General features: G+C 41.4%; 1 protein-coding gene across 7 annotated transcripts in view; it reads right to left on the bottom strand.

Moving 5' to 3' along the window:
* Nucleotides 1-10,621, bottom strand: part of SHF (Src homology 2 domain containing F) — an 88,001-nt gene extending 77,380 nt beyond the window's left edge. For 3 of the 7 annotated variants that reach the window (XM_042988952.1, XM_042988967.1, XM_042988959.1), the window contains exon 1: nucleotides 9,685-9,957. The gene's annotated coding sequence lies outside the window, so the exon portion shown is untranslated. Of the gene's footprint in view, nucleotides 1-1,526; nucleotides 1,650-9,684; nucleotides 9,958-10,516 lie in introns of those variants that run through there. The other 4 variants (XM_042988955.1, XM_042988953.1, XM_042988954.1 and 1 more) reach the window with 4 other exon arrangements.
* Between the last annotated feature and the right edge of the window lie 8,650 nt (nucleotides 10,622-19,271).

Below are 19,271 nucleotides of genomic sequence, written 5' to 3'. Positions count from 1 at the left end.
ACCTGCCTTCCCAGGTCCTACTCTGCAACCTGGAAGTAGGAATGAAGCAAACTGTGCTATGCAGCAGTGGGGATTTGGGGTCAGGGAGCCTCGGGTGCTTGCCAACACTGGGAGCCACACCTGCCTCCATCGGCTCAACCCTACAAAACCTTCTCTCCACCTTACTCCCTCTCAACCTGTATCCCATCACTCTCCTTGCCTGTTTATTGACAAATGTCTTTAAAAGGTAGTCACATTTGCTGTTTCCATTTCTTCATGTAAGACTCAGCTTATGCTCCAGTAAGTTTTTTGAAATAGTACTTTCAACTGTCTTCAGTCACCTCCTGATTCCCAGGTTCAGTCTATTGTTTACTGATGTATTTGAAACTGCTGAGCACTCCTCTTCACGTTGAGCTCTGTGACCCTGACCTCTTCCGGTTTCCTCTTACTTCTCTGACTGCTCCTTCTAAGACTCTTCTGCCTGTTCCTCATGTATAACTCTTCTGAGCAGGACAGTGGCAGAGTAGGGAAGCCTCTCAATTCCCTCCCAAAAGTCCACTGAAATAATCAATAGAGCATGGATATAGGGGGAAATAATTTGTCACTACTGGAAACTAAGGTTGGAGAGGGGTGCCTGGGTTGGCTTAGTTGGTTAAGCGGCTGACTTTGGCTCAGGTCATGATCTTGCAGTTCATGAATTCAAGCCCCACATCTGGCTTTGTGCTGCCCCACATCTGGCTTTGTGCTGACAGCTCAGAACCTGGAGCCTGCATCGGATTCTGTGTGTCCCTCTCTCTCTGCCCCTCCCCCCTCCTCTCTCAAAAATAAACATTTAAAAATATTTTTAAAACAACAACTAAGGTTGGAATCATCTACAAACTAAAAATCCAGAAGAGTCTCTTCTACCAATAACCATAGGCTTGGATTGAAAGGAGCCAGCGAAGGCTTCGTCCCACCCTCCTTCTTGAGGGAGGACAGCTTACCAAGAATTCAAGTGGCAAAACTCCCTGGCTGACTCCACCAGCACTCCCTACCTTGGAGAGACAAGGGCAGCAGTGTTCTAGCAGCAAGGAGGTGAGGTGGGTGGCGGGGCCTGCTAAGAGGCCCACCACCAAAAGTACCTACTGGCCTTTGTGGACCTCTGACACTGAACTCCATCACTAGCTTACAAGGACAGGTTTGCTATAGTCTGAAGCAAACATTAAACAGAAAGCTGAGTGCTGTGTGTGAAGGCCTGGGGGTCCTTTTCCAGAGCATCACAGCAGTGCACAAAGCTCCTAGCTGTGGCTCAGCCTTCCTCCTCATTCACAGCCCTGGCTGGTGATCTCAGTACTCCTTACCCCCAGCTGCACCCAGCCTCACTTCGATTTAGTCCAGGCTGTCTGCTGTTTGCCCATGCCCACCCCTTGCATCTCTCCCCTTCCTTCCCTGGTTTTCCAACTCCCATTGGCCTTTTGACCAACCCAATTCTGTCTGTCAGGGATGTCACTTCAGCTCAAATAAACACTTAAAGCACCCAAGCACCCTCCCACGTTATAGAGACCTACTTTGGCTAGTAGTTTGATCAGGATAGATAGTGCCTTCTGAGGTGAGGAAGTGAGCTTCAGCCAGCAGCAGAATGAATGAATTTACATTGAATTTCAAGCAGTTTGCGAAAATGTGACTGGTCTCTGTGGGGGAATAGCCAAATATAAAATAAATCAATCTTTGCCTCTCAGGGAATTAAATTCCATTGTTGGACTTTTGCATGCAGTGAAGGGAGGGTGTCCATAAAAAACACTTCATTCCCTGCCCCAGTTCAGAGTCAACTGAAAGACAAAGGAGTTGGTCAGATGGATATCTTTAATATGAGAGAAAATCTGCCATTCTCCTTCAGTTGTCCCTTCTCCTCCCATCTTCTCCTCCGTGTCATTTTCTTTCCTCCCTGGCAGAGAGGTAGTGAGGTGGGGAGTGGTGAGCTGCTTGGAGGTGATTTGGCAGCATGCTCACTCACACCCAAGGACACAGAATACTGACGTGGAAGGGAAGAAGCTGCACAGAAGCACATCGATGTCGTGCCCACTGGTGCCCAAGAATGAAGAGATGGTGTACACAGCAGTTAGGCAGAGGAGACAACCCACATGGTTGGGAGACTGTTTACAATGAGCAAATAAGAAAATTGATTGAGCAAATAATTAAATACGTTCAGGATTAGAGAGCCAGGTTTCTCACCATTGGAGAAGGCAAAACATGGAAAGAGGCAACGTTTGAAAGAACTCTGAAATGTACTGGCATTAGAAGTATTGGTATAAGTTCAGGGATATGTTGTGGCGCCTGGGTGGCTCAGTCAGTTAAGCGTCTGACTTCGGCTCAGGTCATGATCTCGCAGTTCATGAGTTTCAGCCCTGCATCGGGCTCTGTGCTCACAGCTTGGAGCCTGGAGCCTGCTTCTGTGTCTCCCTCTCTCTCTGCTCCTCCCCTGCTTGCACTCTGTCTCTGTTTCTCAAAAATAAATAAACATTAAAAAAAAACATTTAAATTCAGGGATATGTATATACATATATACGCTTCCTAAGTCTGCCTACTGAGAAGTCTAGAAGCCATGACACTCTGGTAGCAATGAGCACTTCTAGTAGCCAGGTCTTGTTTTCAAATACCATTCTTCTCTAAAATACCAGGACTCCTTGGTGAAATGGTTGACTCCAGGGCTGGGGAAGGGAACGTTAGACAAGAAAATCCCGAAATATCTTGTTTCACAAAGCAAGAAAGTATTCACAAAATGATGATGAAGACGTGTCAAAAGATCATAGCAGCCCCTTAATGGAAATCCCATCAGCCCAACGTGGATCAACTTATGCGTGAAAATAATGATAGCAATTTATTATAACCAGTGAATAAAGTAGAAAACCACGGCTCCAAACTGATATCAGTAAATGAAAGCATAAGTGGGGAGGAGAGAAAACTCTTTACAGGAGGCTATCAACAAATAAATGCAGCAGTTATGCATGTAGCAGGAACATTCAGATCAACATTCAGATGAGGTAGTGGTTCATTGTCCGGGAAGGCTAGGATTGTTAATTGGAGATTTGATGGCATAGTTTTGCAACACATCCTCACAAAGTACTAGTCAGCTACAAAGGGAAAACTGCAGATGCCAACATAACCAGGTGATTCACAGTAACATCACCAGTGGTGAGATGGATTAACAACACATGCCCCGTCTCAACCCTTAAAAAGTACATGGCATCATTTCTGAGGAATTCCTGCCAAGAAAGCCAGACCCAAGTGTGGTGGTGAGGAAATATCAAACTGACTAAGGTTAAGGATCATCTCTCCAGAGTATATGACCTGTGTTCTTATTTATTTATGTATTTATGTATTTATATTTATTTATTTATTTATTTATTTATTATTTTTTTTTTAAATTTTTTTTTCAACGTTTTTTATTTATTTTTGGGACAGAGAGAGACAGAGCATGAATGAGGGAGGGGCAGAGAGAGAGGGAGACACAGAATCGGAAACAGGCTCCAGGCTCCGAGCCATCAGCCCAGAGCCTGACGCGGGGCTCGAACTCACAGACCGCGAGATCGTGACCTGGCTGAAGTCGGATGCTTAACCAACTGCGCCACCCAGGCGCCCCTGTATTTATTTATTTTTAACGTTTGTTTATTTTTGAGAGACAGAGCATGAGTGGGGGAGGGGCAGAGAGAGAGAGGGAGACACTGAATCCGAAGCAGGCTCCAGGCTCTGAGCTGTCAGCACAGAGCCTGATGGGCGGCTCGAACTCACAAACTTGTGAGATCATGACCTGAGCCGAAGTCGGATGTTTAACCGACTGAGCCACCCAGGTGCCCCACAACCTGTACTCTTTAAAACTGTCACAGACATAAGAGGTAAAACTGCTGAGGATATGAAAGGCAGGGAAAAGGGAGAACAGTTTCAGACTAGGAGGCTGAAGAGATTTGACAACAGTAGTGTGTGCTCCTGGAAGGGACAGTGTGCCAGAAAGGAAGAAAAGTTGTTGGGGAAGTTGGTGAGATTTGAATGGGGGAGGGGGGAGACATACAAGTCTATGAATTAGATGATGATGTTTTATTAATGTTGGGGGGTTATATGGTAGGTAAGCAGCAAAGTGTCCTTGATTTGGGGAAATACACACTGAAGTATTTAGGGGTGACAGGGCATCATGGACACAACTTGTTCTCAAAAGGTTCAGAACACAGCTAATTATTTTATACATGTATATAATTATATATAATATATAAACACAATAAATTTATATTGCATGTACACACACAGTTATGGAGCAAATGTGATAAGATGTTTACAATTAGAAATCTGGGTAAGGGGAATATTTTAAAATATTCTCATAGTTTGAAAATAAAATCAAATTTATTTTCAACAAAGTTAGTAATTTATCCATTTCAAAAATTATTTAAAAAATTAAAAGGAATGTCAGCTTTTTTCGTTTTTCTTTCTTTCTCTTCTTTCTTTCTTTCCTTCCTTTTATTTTCTTTCTTTTCTTTCTTTCCTTCCTCTCTTTTCTTTTTTTTACTTTTCTTTACTTTTCTTTTTGTTTCTTTCAACTGAGGAAAGCTAAGTTGAAGAACATAAGCACTTTTCAGCCCAGGTCAAAGAGCTGAGGACAACCTCAGGCCTTTCCTTGCAGGAACAGTGTCTTTACAGACTAAAATATTTGCATACTGAGATCAGACTGGGTCCCAAAGAGGATGAAGTTAGAGGCTGAGCCTTATATTTCCTGTCCCTTCTCCCAAACTCATCATTCACATGAGTGTCTGCCTAGCACATCTCAAATATAAAACCCCAAAAGAGGAGTGAGCAGGGGGAACCTCTTTCTAGTGTAAGTCTACTTGGAAACACAAAGACTGAACATAAGTGCTATCCCTCAAAAGTCTTGTTTTGAGGAAACTCTTGTTTTTCAGGTGTTGGTAGGTTGCCCTAGGAGCTCCTCAATTATCTTGGTGTGCATCTGAGCCATGCAGTGGCCTGGGATTTCCTCTTCTCTGGTCCTACCATCCACAGAGACCAATGTGTTATTCTTACCATGGTGTGAATGCTCTTGGGGTTGGTACTGCTTATTTACTATCTGCATGTGCTGTCAGCTCTCAGGCAAGCAACTCTGTGCCAGGTACAGAGTCAGAACCACTGGATCACCTCCCCCAAACTGATTCCCAGTTGGGAAAGGCCCACTTTTCTATTTCTCAGCCCACATGGGAAACTTCTCCTAAGAAGTTAATCTACTCAGGGCGCCTGGGTGGCTCAGTCCACTGAGTGGCAGACTTGGGCTCAGGTCACAATCTCACATGGTTCAAGAGTTTGAGCCCCGCATCGGTGACAGCTCAGAGCCTAGAGCCTGCTTCGGATTCTGTGTCTCCCTCTTTCTCTGCCCCACTTGTGCTCTCTCTCTCTCAAAAAATAAATAAACATTAAAAAAATAAGGAAGTTAATCTGCTTGAGCAATAGCTGGGCCTTAGTATACAGCAGCTTTTGAGTCATTTTTTGATGTTTCAGTCTGACCAAGGAATCAGTTCCATCCTTCTGCTTCTATCTGCCCATGCTGGGCCACGGACAGCTATGACAGGGTCCTCCCAGGTCCCAGCCAGCTCTTCCCCTTTTTTGGAATTGGTCTTTCTCTCTTTCCCTTCTGCCAGCCACCCCCGCTAGCATTCAGTCAGAAAATTTTAATTGGGTTTTACATATTTTTAAAGTTTTTCATAGCATTGTCATTTTACAAATGAGGAAAGCAATGCTCAGAGAGGTTAAGATGCTTACCTAAGATCAACCAGCTAAGAGGTGGCAGAGCCAGGACTTATGCACCCTCTGACTACACAGCTGTGCCCTGCATCTCAGTCAGGGAGGCATTCAAGGCTCCACACCCACTGGTCTCTAGTCTCTTCTCCATCACACCCCTCTGTCCTCCTGACACTGTAGTTAGTGCTCTGATTGACCGGTACTCTCATTCCTTTGCCTTTGTCCATGCTGGTTCTTAAGTCTTGAAGGATACTTTCTCATTCCTCATCTACAGGAATTGTACTCAGTTTTTAAAACTTACTCAGCTCAAATATAAATTATTAGTTAGAACTGCAGAAGACTCATGAAAAATGACATTGAAGTTAGTAAAATCATGAGTGACCATGGGCTTGCCTACCAAATTCAACAATGTTAAAAGAAGGGGATATGTCATGGAGCCTCAAGAAGACAGTTTGGGGGCGTGTGAGGTAGGATCACATGAAACAGTGAGTGTTAAACTAATGGAACATGTTATTCAAGGGGTGATAAAGCTGAAAGATCAACAACTGACATTTATTGAGCCTTAGCCTCAAGCCAGTCCCAGGAGGTAAAATGAAGAGCTTATTTTTAACTGGAAAGACATGTGCTTAAGTACACAATTACAGTACAGTGTGACCCATGCCATAATTTGGTACCATGAGAGCTTTGGCTGGGTCTGACGAAATAAATTTATAGGTGTTGCTACACTTATTTCTGGAAAGGAACCAGAATTTCTCAGGTAGCTAAGTGGCAATAGGGAGAGAAAGATCTTCTAGACAGATCAAGCAACAGTGTAAAAGCATGGTAACATGAGAAAGTATGAAGTGTTTGCGTTTGATATTTCTAGAGCAAAGGTTAGTGTGTGCATGTGTGCAAGACTTGCGTGTGTGTGTGTGTGTGTGCGCGTGAGTGTGAGATAGTCATGAAGTGTAGGTAGATGAAGAGTTCTAGGAAGTAAGACTAGGAAGGTGGTATAAGGTTTTAACATGAAGGGTTGATGTGAAATGTTCATGAGTTTTGTTTCTTTTCCTCTATACTTTTGAATAGCTTCATGATAAGATTTTCTTTTTGGAAAAATCATTTTGGTTGGATAGTGAATTAAAAATAATTAAGTCTAGAAGTAGAAATTCCAACAAGAAGGCTACTGTAGTAGTTCAAATGAGAGATGATAAGGGCTGGTGTGGTAGACAATGTGGTGTCCTGCCCGGATCACCTGTCACCAAGTGGGAGCCCCCATCCCCAGCAGTGACTGTGGATGCTAACAACTCATAGCTGACCCTTTCTCTAGAGAATTACCCACCACTGACTGCAGCCACCTCGCCCAGAAAACAAACTATGATGCCCACCCCCTGCCAACGACTGCCTTCAGTCAATGACTCCTAGAGTGGCATAAGAGATTGGCCCCCTTGCCTTAAGGGGCATAATTCTGCTGTGTGGTTAATGCTTCAAGTACCTTACCTGTGGATCAGGCCAAACTAGATTTTACCTGAGACTACCTGCTTGTCGGGCTCTTTTCCTTTCCCTAGTCTGGTTCTATCCCTCCCTTGTAGTAGGTTTTTCTTGAAACTCATTCCCTCAAAAGATCACATGCATCCCAAATCCTCTTCTAGACTCTCCTGCTAGGGAACCAGACCTAAGACAACCAGTATTAATTGTTTATAAGGATGTAGGTGCCTGATACATTGAACCAAGTAGAATTGACCAGGTATGATTGGCCACTAATTAGACGAGTGAGAATGAAGGGTGAGGGAGGAAAAGATCTGGAATGTTCTCTAATTTTGGCTTGAGTCTAAAGGGGTACTATTCATTCACCAAAGCATCGTTCTGGGGTGGGTGAGGGAGGAGATGAGTTAATTCAGTTTTGGACAGGTGGGACTGGAGATGCTTGTGGGATACCCAGGACATCCAGGTAGAGATAAAGACCATTGCAGTTTAGAGTTCAGGATAGGAAATCAGAGCTGAAGATGTAGATTTTTGAGCCAAGAGCAAATAAATGACAGTCACAATAGAGGTATCATGTTCACTATCCTGGCTCTATACAGGTAAAGTTATAGGATGCTATCCTATTGAATTTCCAAGTTAACGTCAGGGAAGGCAACCTAGTTCTCCAATTCAGTTCTTTTGGTCCATTGTTAGAATTCTGAGCTGGATAATCTTGAGCTGGCCTTTTTTTTTTTCTTTTTCTTTTTTTCTTCTGTTGATCCTATTGTGGCTCTGTGTCAAAATTAGGGCCAAATGTAGTAAAAGAATAATATAAAAATAACCATTTTGTTCATAGTGAGTTATAGTCACATCGTTCATGTATATTATGCCCAAATGAACAAAATGCAGTGTTTCAGGGAGCCTGGGTGGCTGTCGGTTGAGAATCTGACTCTTGATTTCAGCTCAGGTCATGATCTTGTGGTTCGTGGGTTCGAGCCCTGAGTTAGATTCCTCACTGACAATGCAGAGCCTGCTTGGGATTCTCTCTCTCCCTCTCTCTCTGCCCCTCCCTTGCATGCTCTCTGTCTCTCTCTGAAAATAAATAAACTTTAAAAAAAAATGCAGTGTTTCTTAATCACTTCCTTCAGAACCAGAATTAACTATTTGCCTATGTCTCCATAATGAAGGCCATTAATATTCAGAATCTGAAGGAAGAACTTTTACCCAATCCACCAATACTAGACATTAAGCCTCAGTCTCTATCTTCTCTCCCTCAAAAGTAAAGAGACCTGAGGATACCTAACTCACTTTTATGATGGAGGCACACAAAGAAATTACTTGGCAAAGCGTGAACCTAATCGCTACAAAGCTTGAGGAGTGAGTTTCCCAACAGCGGCAGAGTTAAGTGTGAAGCATGGAAGAAGACAGGAAAGAAACTAGTTCTCCTAACACATCTTCCAAAGTTCCTTACTGGTGTAACTTGAGGTATGAAAGGAAAAATACATTTTTTACTCACTTAGTCTTGCTGAAGGCTTCCCCTCTGGCTACATAACATTATTGACACAGTTTTGTTGCTCTGTATTAATTGAATGGCTATGTATTCCTCTGCCTTTTCATTTCAGTATTCTCCAAAGATCACCATCATTTTCTAGTCCGTAAGTGGAAATGAGTTCAGTGGTTAAGTAGACTACTGTGCCTAAGATTGATCCATTTCTGCACCATTCCTTATTCAGACTACCTTCTTATTGGTAAAGCTAACTAAATTCCTGCTCTACAATCAACTTACCAAGATCTTTAATAAAAATGTTTATCTTGTTCACTGTATCTTAATAAGGAAAACTTACTGAATAATAATATTTGAAATTGTCTATGGACTTTCCCTGAACTTATTTTTCAAATGATAAATATCATATCAAAAAAATTTTTGACATTTTTGTTCCTGGAAGTCATTCTATAAATTATATGATGGGGGCGCCTGGGTGGCTCAGTCGTTGAGCGTCGGACTTCGGCTCAGGTCAAGATCTCGCGGTCTGTGAGTTCGAGCCCCGCGTCGGGCTCTCTGCTGACAGCTCAGAGCCTGGAGCCTGTTTCAGATTCTGCGTCTCCCTCTCTCTCTGCCCCTCCCCCATTCATGCTGTGTCTCTCTCTGTCTCAAAAATAAATAAACGTTTTAAAAAAATTAAATTATATGATGTAATGTGGTATGATGAGTAATAGTACTTGTGGAGAAAAGCTCTGCTTCTGGAATTTCGACAAGTGAGCTGAGATTTATGTGACTATTATGTGACTACTCAATCATTTGAAAGGTACATATAAACTTAATGGGCAAGCCTCCCCCCTGCCCCAACATTTGCACAGCTACTATATATCTCTTTAAATATTAATACAGAAACAAAAATACTATTTACAACCCCCTAAAGAATATCCTGTTCCTTAAAACTCTTTACTATGTTTTTCCCATTTTAATAAAAGATCATTTAATAGTTTTTACCCCTTAATATTTTAGTAAGTTACCTTTAAAGAATGATTTCAAAAGGATATCCATACACTGTATATCCACGTAATGAATCCACCTTATCCTCCAATTCACCAAGCAATTCAGAGAACATAGAGCCAAAACAAAGAATCTCTTGGCCTTCCCCATCCTCACCCTTCCTCCTCCATGTTTTCTAGACCTGATTCAGAGGAAGAGGTAAGTCTCAAAAGTTGCTTCTTGAGTTGCAGCGGGATTTATTCTAGGGTCCCAGAGGCAGTTATTACAGTGGGTTTGGCTTAGCGGAGTCTACATGGTTCTAATCCTAACTGTCACTTTTTAGCTGCATTAAGAGCTGGTCTCGAGGAAGATACTTAACCTCTCTGTAACTTGGTTGCCTCATCTGTAAAACGGGTATAATACACATCTACCTTACAGAGAAAGGAGCCAATTCTTACAAAACGTCTATAATAGTAGCTGTCGCACAGTAAGTTTGGAGTATTAGCTACTATTATTATCATGGAGCTCAGCCCGCGGTTACGAATCAGTTCGTTGGGCTTTACAAATGTGGCCAACACGCAGTGAACACGGAAGACACTGGAGAGAGAGGGAGGACCGGCTTTCTAATTCTGACTGCCTCCTATTCAAAGAAAACCTCGGCGGCAGTAAAGAAATACCATAGATCCTAGAAACGCCGCCTGCACAATAGACTGAAAAGTTGTAAGAGGTACAGCTGAACCGGGCAAAACCCCACCAGGAACCCCACCTCCGAGTTAGCAAGAGTGGGGTGTGGAAGCGGGCCTTTCCCAGTGAGGGGCGGAAATGGTCTGGACACGCTGTGGTGGGAAGAGCTGCCCGTCCTGGGAGACGTACCGTGAGGACCAATCGCTCTCGGGATCCGCCTTCAGGGGGCGGGAGAATCGGGACGTCCACCCACCTTGGGCCCGCCTCTGCGCTCTAGGCTACTCGGCCTTTAAATTTCCGCTTGGGTCCGCGAGCGGCGGTCGGCTAGAGAAGGGTGAGCGCGGGAAAACAGCAACAACGGGGAGGGGGAAAAGGGATAGAAACGGAAAGAGGGGAGATGTGACCGTCGGAGATGAGAAATAGGAAGCAATGGGGGGGGGGGGAGCGGAGAGAAAAAGAGAGTAGGAGCACGGGAGGGGCCAGAGAAATGGGGAGGAGGAAGGAGGGAGGTGGGGGGAGAGGCGCGGTGAGCAGACTTAGGGACAAGGAAAGGAGAATGCGGGGCGGACACCGGGTAAGGGGAAGAGTAAGATAGCCCCCCGCCGACCCCCCCCCCCCCCAGTATGAGATGCCCTAGGGGTTCACCCCGAATGGGGCAGTAAAGCAAAGCCTGGAGGTGTGTTGAAAGACAGCTGTTGTCTGGGCCCCTCTATCACCAAGTTAGCCACTCCTTTTGTATTAGTTGGCACGCAAATTAATTTGAGTGCAGAGATGATGTCTGGCCCTTTAAGAGGTGAATGATACAGGGAGTTATCCTTAGCCCCTCTGTGTGGGCTTGTGAGTCTTCTCAAAGGACTGGGCTTACACAACCAGATCAGCAGATTTATCCTCTGAGTTACTATGAGATCACCTTCACATCCTCCAGTTTTGAGAAAGGCATCTCTCTTCTTACCTCTGCCTTTACAGGATACCTGGCACTTTGACTCCTGTGACGCGTTCTCTGACATAAACTCCCTGAAGACAGTTTCTACTGAATTATTTGCCACCTTTCTGATAAAACTTGCATTGACTTTCATTTAAACTGTTTTCTCTAGTAGTACCTCCCTCCATCCCACCTCCACCTAAGAAACCTATCCTTGATCTGTAGATTTATATAGAGTGGTAAAGCAGGAATGGGGCTTTTGAGATAATCTAGCAGGGACCTCTCATTTTTAGGTAAAACGAATAAAAACCCTTGAGACTCAAAAAGTGAGTGAAAGTGACAGTATTGAGACCTTAGTAAGTACCAGGTACTGTGCATATCTTCTATATATTCTTCAAAAACATAGGGTGTAGGTACTTTCGTCCTCTTTATATAAATAAAAAAACAGGCTAAGAGTGATTAACCTGCTAATGTGTGATAGAGCTGGGATTTCATCCCAAGGAATCTGACTTTAAAACTCAATTAACTAATTTGAGTAAAAAGAAATCCTAGATAGTGCTAGGACTGTGATTCCAATTCAGGCTGAATGCTTTTTTTTTTTTTTTCTTGAATCACACTACAGTTTCCATTTTTTAAGTCTAAAACTCTTTATATGTTTTGCAAGTTCAGTTATCTATACTGTATATGAATAGCATGTAAGTCTACTTCACTACCTTGAGCTCATTCCCTTATTTTGGTTCTATAAAAAAACACTCCCGTCTTAAGAGAAATTTATATTTTGGGTTCCCTGTTAAGTTAGGGAATGCTGACTTTACAGCTCTGACTGTGGCAGTAGATTTTGCCATGGCTTCTCTGGAATTGGCAATTAGGCAGGGGTTGGAAGAAGTTGAGAAATAAAGCTGGAAATCATTGGAATGACAATTGCTGGCACTTCAGGGCTTACTCTATTGCCTTCCCCTAAACTCGAGGCCTCCAGGTTTTAGGAGTGGCTTAGGCAAGCTCTAAACCTACAAATGATCATCTTAGACTCTCTGTACTAACTTCTGCTTACTGATACCATGAAACTGGAGTTGGTTATCTTCCTATTGCCATTTTTCCTGCATGTGCAACCCTTGACCCTGTGAGCAGTGCCATAATTTGTGGCATCTCATAAAATTATGCAGTAATCTCAAATCCTTAGCACTTAGAATTTGTCTTTTTCACACTAGTCATTGCCTTTTTATAATTTGTCACTTTTTTTCCCCAAAGATTTTATTTTCAATCTCTATACCCAGCATGGAGCTCAGACCTACAACTTCGAGATCAAGTGTCACATGCGTTAGTGACTGAGCCAGCCATACATCCCAATGTATCATCTTTTCTGTTTATAGTTAATCTCTCCAAGAGCAACCCTCAGTCATGAAGCAGTCCTCTAATACCATGTTTTAATCCCTAGAAATTGGCATGATATATGTATTTTATATACTAAATACATATGTAGTTGTTTTGAATTATATAATACCTGAATTAATGCTTACTATAAAAAATTAAAATGAGAAGTATATAGAGTAAATGAGACAATCCTCTTTTTTTTTTTTTTTCAAAAAAAATTTTTTTTACATTTATTTATTTGAGAGACAGAGAGAGACAGTGTGAACAGGGGAGGGGCAGAGAGAGAGGGAGACACAGAATCTGAAGCAGGCTCCGGGCTCTGAGCTGTCAGCACAGAGCCCATGTGGGGCTCGAACCCATGAACCAGGAGATCATGACCTGAGCTGAAGTCAGATGCTTAACCAACTGAGCCACCCAGGTGCCCTGAGAAAAATCTTCTTTTATCCTATACTTGTAATTCCATTCATTTTCCTGTAATAATCACTGATAATAATTTGGTATTTTCTGTGTCATCTATATATTTACCTAAGTATGTACACACACACACACAGTTTTTTAAAATATAAATGAGATGTTGTATCAGCTAGGATCTCAGTCAGGAAACAGAAACCACACGTTAAACAGGGAAAATTTAATATAAAGAATTATTAACTAGTAATGGGATTAACTACTAAGGGGTAAAAAGAACTCTAAAACAATACAGTAGCAGATATAGGGAGCAGCCACAGCTTCTAAGGTTGAGGCAATGTGCTCAAGGAAGGAACGAATTTGGAAGAGGCCCCTTTCCTCCAAGACTAATAATTGGACTTTATGGAAGAGTGTATGACAGATGATGTCAGTGGATGATGAAGTTTGATGAATTGCTGCGCATTGAGACTGGAATGCAGGAAACTGTGGGCTGGACTGCTGAGTTGGAGTGCTGACAAACTCTCCAGAAAACCACTGAGATTCCAGGAAACTGCTCACAAGGTTAATGCTGGCAGAATTAAATGCGAAGTCACAAGAATTCTGTTGAAACTCACTGGGAAGCTGCCTGATTGTCGTGCTGTTGAAACTTGATGGTAGGCAGGCATCACTGGGCGTTCTTCTAATACAAAGGAAAAAACAAAAACAAGGAAAGCATCCAGGAACCAGGAAGAGAATCCCCCTTCTTCCTGCAGTGTCCCTCTAGCACCCCCTAGTGATACAGCTTAAAACCATCAGCTGGCAAAGGAAAAATGAAATTATCTAGTATCACAAAACAGGGCAATGAAGGATAGATTTGGAGTCGAGGGACAATAACTGATGACTGGCACAGATATGATACTAACTTTTTTCACTTCTTAGAGAATTTTCCATGTTGATATATAGAGATCTTTTTTAAATGATTGCATAATTCCATTTGCCTTCATTTCACTGGTGGACATTAGCCTATTTACAGTTTTTCACTGCTAAGCAGTGAATATCCTTATGCATATCACTTTGTATGTATGGCAACTATATCTTTAGGTTTGATATCTATAAGTGAAATTGCTGGATCACAGGATATACATATTTTAAACTTTGGTAGGTATGATGCAAATTGATATTCTTGTGTGCGATAATGCTGGTTTAGTCAAATTTTCACCAAAATGGATGTTATAAACCTTTTCCTTTTTTGCCAATCTGATGGGCAGGAAATGATACTGTTATTCTTTTTTTAATGTTTATTTACTTTTGAGAGAGAGAGCACACACACATGAGCATGAACTGGGGAGGGGCAGAAAGAGAGGGAGACACAGAATTTGAAGCAGGCTCCAGGCTCTAACCTGTCAGCACAGAGCCCAATGCAGGGCCCAAACTCACGACCTGTGAGATCATGACCTGAGCCAAAGTTGGACACTCAACCAACTGAGCCACCCAGACACCCCAATACTGTTATTTTTTAAATGTTTATTTCTTTATTTTGACAGAGAGCGTGCATGAGTGGGGGAGGGAGGGAGGAGAGAGAGAGAGAGAGAGAGAGAGAGAGAGAGGGAGAGAGAGAAAATCCCAAGCAGGTTCTGCATTGTCAGCACAGAGCCCAATGCAGGCCTTAATCGCACAAACTGTGAGATCATGACCTGAGCTGAAATCAAGAGTTGGATGCTTAAATGATTAAGTCACCCAGGTGCCCTGATACTGTTATTTTAACTTGTATTTTCTTGATTCTTAATGAGACTGGGCATCTTTTCATATGTTTTTGACCATTTGTTTTTCTGTCATTCTGTGAACATTGGTTTTTTTTTTTTTCATTACAAAAATAATCCCTTTTAGTAATTCAGTATCAAACTATATAAAAGAAAAATGATAGTGGTTAACACATAATGAACACCAACTATGGGCCAGACACTGTTCTAAGGACTTTACTTATGTTAAGTACAGTCTCCCAGCCATTACCACCTGAGGTAACTACTGTTTACAGTTGGGTGTGCAGTCCTCTAGATTTTTTTTCTAGGCTAACACAGACATATATAGAATTTTATTCCTTGGGGCTTTTTGTTTTCTTTGGTTTCACAAAAATGGAAACCTCCATATATTGCTTTACAATCTCCTTTCCCCCCGCTTCATTATGTTTTAGACCTCTTTCTAAACCGATATATAAAAATCTACCTCACCCTTTTTAATGTCTTCATAATATTTCATTGTATGGTTACCATAAATTATCCATTCCCATACTAGTGAATGTTTACTTTGAATCAGTTATTTTGCTAAGATTATCAATGCTGCAATGAACATTCATATGCATACCTTTATACACTCATTACCCTAACCTTTTGATACTATTTCCTGAGAATAAGATGTTAGATTACAGCTTAATTAATCCTCAGATTTTCCTGTCTCTTGCAGTTCAACTCCTGGAGCTTGAAAACACATGTACTACAGTATATGTATATGCTGTGCATTGTATACACATATGTATAATTGTGATACAATTCAGGTTTCCTCTCAAATTACTTAGATGGTGTATTTCTTAAAGCTTTAATAGTCTCTGTTAGGTATTCACTATCTTCCTGTCTTACATTATATCTCTGTAAGTCCTGATCCTTAGTGCAATCGTTTTTCTTTTCTAGTCTACTCTGTATCCAATTTCAAACCAATCTGAGCTATCTCCTTCAAATTCTTAAGTTCTCAGAAAAGCAGGGGTTCTTCCCTATCTCTATCCCACTTAGGTTTATTGCCCTTTAGTATCTTAATGAACTTAAAATGATAATTAGATATCTCACCTATCCAACCAGCATTCCCAGAGCTCTGCTAATTAGAAAATTCTCTCATTTGCTTCTTTTATGATTATGTATACTCTGTCCCCTTTTTTTTGAGCTAAGAATGTTCACATCCATCATTGTTTACAAGGAGAAATTCTGTTTTATGCCTTCTTGTTTTGTTTTTGCTTTATATTTGTATTTGTTTCACTTTTTTTGTTTGTTTGTTTTTTGGTCTTTTTGTCTTGCTAAGGCTTTTTTGATGGGTCCTTCAGCATCTCCATTCAATTTTTTAAAAAATTGAGGTGAGAGGGGGCCTGGGTGGCTCAGTTGGTTGAGCCTCTGACTTCGGCTCAGGTCATGATCTCACAGTTCATGACTGCTGTCAGCACAGAGCCCACTTGGGATCTTCTGTTCCCCTCTCTGCTCCTCCCCTGCTTATGCTCTCTCTCAAAAATAAACAAAACATTAAAAAATAATTGAGATGAGATTCACATAACAAAATTAACCATTTTAAATATATAATTCACTGATACTTAGAACATTCATGGTGTTAAATCACCATCTCTATCAAGTTCCAAAACCTTTTCGTTATCCCCAAAGAAAACTCTGTACCCATGGTTGCTCCTCACTCTTCCCTATCCCAAGTCTCTAGCTACTACAAAATTACTTTCTGTCTTTATAGATTTACCTGTTCTGGATATTTCATGTAAGGAAAATCATATAGTAAGTGGTGTTTAGGGTTGGGTTTCTTCCAGTAACTAAGCCTAGTGGTTTTTTTTTTTTTTTAATGTTTGTTTATTTTTGAGAGAGAGAGAGAGTGGTGGAGGAGAAAGAAAGAATCTCAAGCAGGTTCTGTACTGTTAGCGTGGAGTCCAATGTGGGACCTGAACTCACAGACCATGAGATCATGACCTGAGCTGAAATCAAGAGTTGGATGCTTAACTGACTGAGCCACCTAGGCGCCCCAAGCCTAGTGTTTTTGAGGTTCCTCCACATTGTAGAATGTATCAGTACTTCATTCCTTTTTATGACCAAGTAAAATTCCACCATATATGTATGTGTGTGTATATATATAAAGGACATCTGGACTGATTCCACCTTTTGGCTGTTGTGAGTAATGCTAGTATGAAAAAATGTATGTACGTCTACTTGTTTGAGCCCCTGTTTTCACTTCTGGGTATATACATAAGAGTGGGATTGCTGGGTCATATGGTAAATCTATGCTTAACTTTTTGAGGAACCCTCAAAGTGTTTTTCATAGCAGTTGCCCTATTTACATTTCTACCCGCAGCGCACAAGGGTTCTAATTTCTCCTGATCCTCGTCAACACTTATTTTCTATTTTAAAAATAGTCACACTAGTGGGCTTAGAGTGGTATTTCATTGTGGTTTTCATTTGCATTTCCGTAATGATCAAAGATGCTGAGCATCTTTTCCTGTGCTTGCTGGCCATTGGTATAACGTCTTTGAAGAAATGTTTATTCAAGTTCTTGGCACATTTTTACTTTTGGTTGCTTATCTTTTTGTGGTTGAGTTGTAACAGTTCTTAATATATTCTGAACACTAGAGCCTTTATCAGATATGTGATTTGCAAATACTTTTCTCCTATCCTGCGGGTCATCTTTTAACATTTGTCTGTCTTTCTTTCTTTCTCTTTCTTTTATTTCTCTCTCTCTCTCTCTCTCTCTCTCTCTCTCTCTCTCTACTTGTATTTATTTTTGTAAAGAGGTGAATCATGTACTTTGTAATGAAATCCTGAAGGAGACCTAATGTCCCTATGGGATACAATGCCTCCAAGGTAGGTCTTTAAGGCATGAGATAGGCCTGATTCTTTAGATCTATTAGGGCCTATCTTTGCATTTTTCTGATAATGTCCTTAATTTTGATGAAGTCTAATTTATCTTTTTTTCTTGCTTGTGCTTTTGATGTCCTATCTAAGAATCCATTCAGAATCCAAAGTTGTGAAGATTTACCCATATGTTTTTTCCTAAGAGTTTTACATTTAGGTTGTTGATCCATTTTTAGTTAATTTTTGTATATTGTATGAGGTAGCAGTATGGATAACTATTCTTTCCTCATTGAATGGTCTTGGCATCCTTGTTGAAAATCAACTGGCCATAAATGTATGGGTTTATCTCTGGATTCTCAGTTACATTTCATTGGTCTTTTTGTCTGTCCTTATGCCAGTACCACACAGTTTTTAGATTACTGTAGCCACGTAGGAAGTTTTGAAATTGGGAGGGGAGTCCTCCAACTTTGTTCTTTGTTCTTGTGTCTCAGTATTGTTTTGGCTAATCAGGCTCCATGCTATTCTCTATGAATTTTAGAAGACTGACTTTCCTGTTTCTTAAAAAACAAAAACAAAAACAAAAACAAAAAACCCTTGTTTTTTGGGTATTGTCTCTTCCTCCTTCAGTTATCTTTCCAGCTGATACCAAAGTTTCCTACATCTTTCCTTTCACTGCCTTTCTCCTACTATCTCACTACCTAAAGCCTGATGGTAGGTTGCTATTGCACTCTGGATCAAGAACGAGACTGCAGACCTCCTCAACTTCTCTTCCACCCCTGCTCCTCTTAAAATGTATAATAAGGTTTCAGGTTCAGTTATTAAAAGATTATTTCATCTACTCTGTGTCAAAATGTGCATTTAAAAAAATTTTTTTAATGTTTATTCTTGAGAGAGAGAGCAAGCAGGGGAAGGGCAGAGAGAGGGAGACACAGAATCTGAAGCAGGCTCCAGGCTCTCAGCTGTCGGCACAGAGCCCAACACGGGTCTCGAACTCACAAAACTGTGAGATCAGGACCTGAGCTGAAGTCAGACATTTAACCAACTGAGCCAGCCAGGCACCCCAAGATGTGCATTTCTTATCATATAAATAGTTCCTCAAATTTTGCCTTTGAGCCTCCCCAGATTGATTACTGAAAAGAAAAATTATCTGTCTTCTCCTAATCAATTTGGATATGAGATTCCTGAGTGGTACTTGTTTCAGTTATCATTCCCAACTATGTTACTCTTGCTTCAATGAAAATGCACTTAAAATAGGAGAATTCAGAATTAGAGGGGGCCTTAGGAATATAATGCAGACTCCTACTTAAATGTGATCAAATGAACACATTTATTTAACTCTGCTGCTTATCCAAAGTCCTCTAAAAAGACAGTAAGCTCAAAATGCATAAGTTTTTGGTGAACAGATGACAGCAACCACATTTTGGAAGCCGTAAAGCAGGAAGAAGTGTGGGACCTGACTTTGCAGAGTAGAAACTCACTAAGCTGTTAGTAGGGAAGCCAGAGCAAGCCAACTCTCAGAACCCACAGGACAGCTTAGGCATTAGAGGTACTAGGTACCTCTGAAAGGAGGAGTGTGAGTGAGAAAAAATATGAGGGGTAGCTGAGGACAGGGATACTGTACTGAAAATGGGAATTACGTGGAAGTCAGCATTAGATGGTG

The sequence above is a fragment of the Panthera tigris genome, chromosome B3, assembly GCF_018350195.1.
Source record: "Panthera tigris isolate Pti1 chromosome B3, P.tigris_Pti1_mat1.1, whole genome shotgun sequence".
NCBI lineage: Eukaryota > Metazoa > Chordata > Mammalia > Carnivora > Felidae > Panthera > Panthera tigris.
The sequence above is the reverse complement of the archived record's forward strand: the minus strand, read 5'-3'. Positions and strand labels throughout refer to the sequence as shown.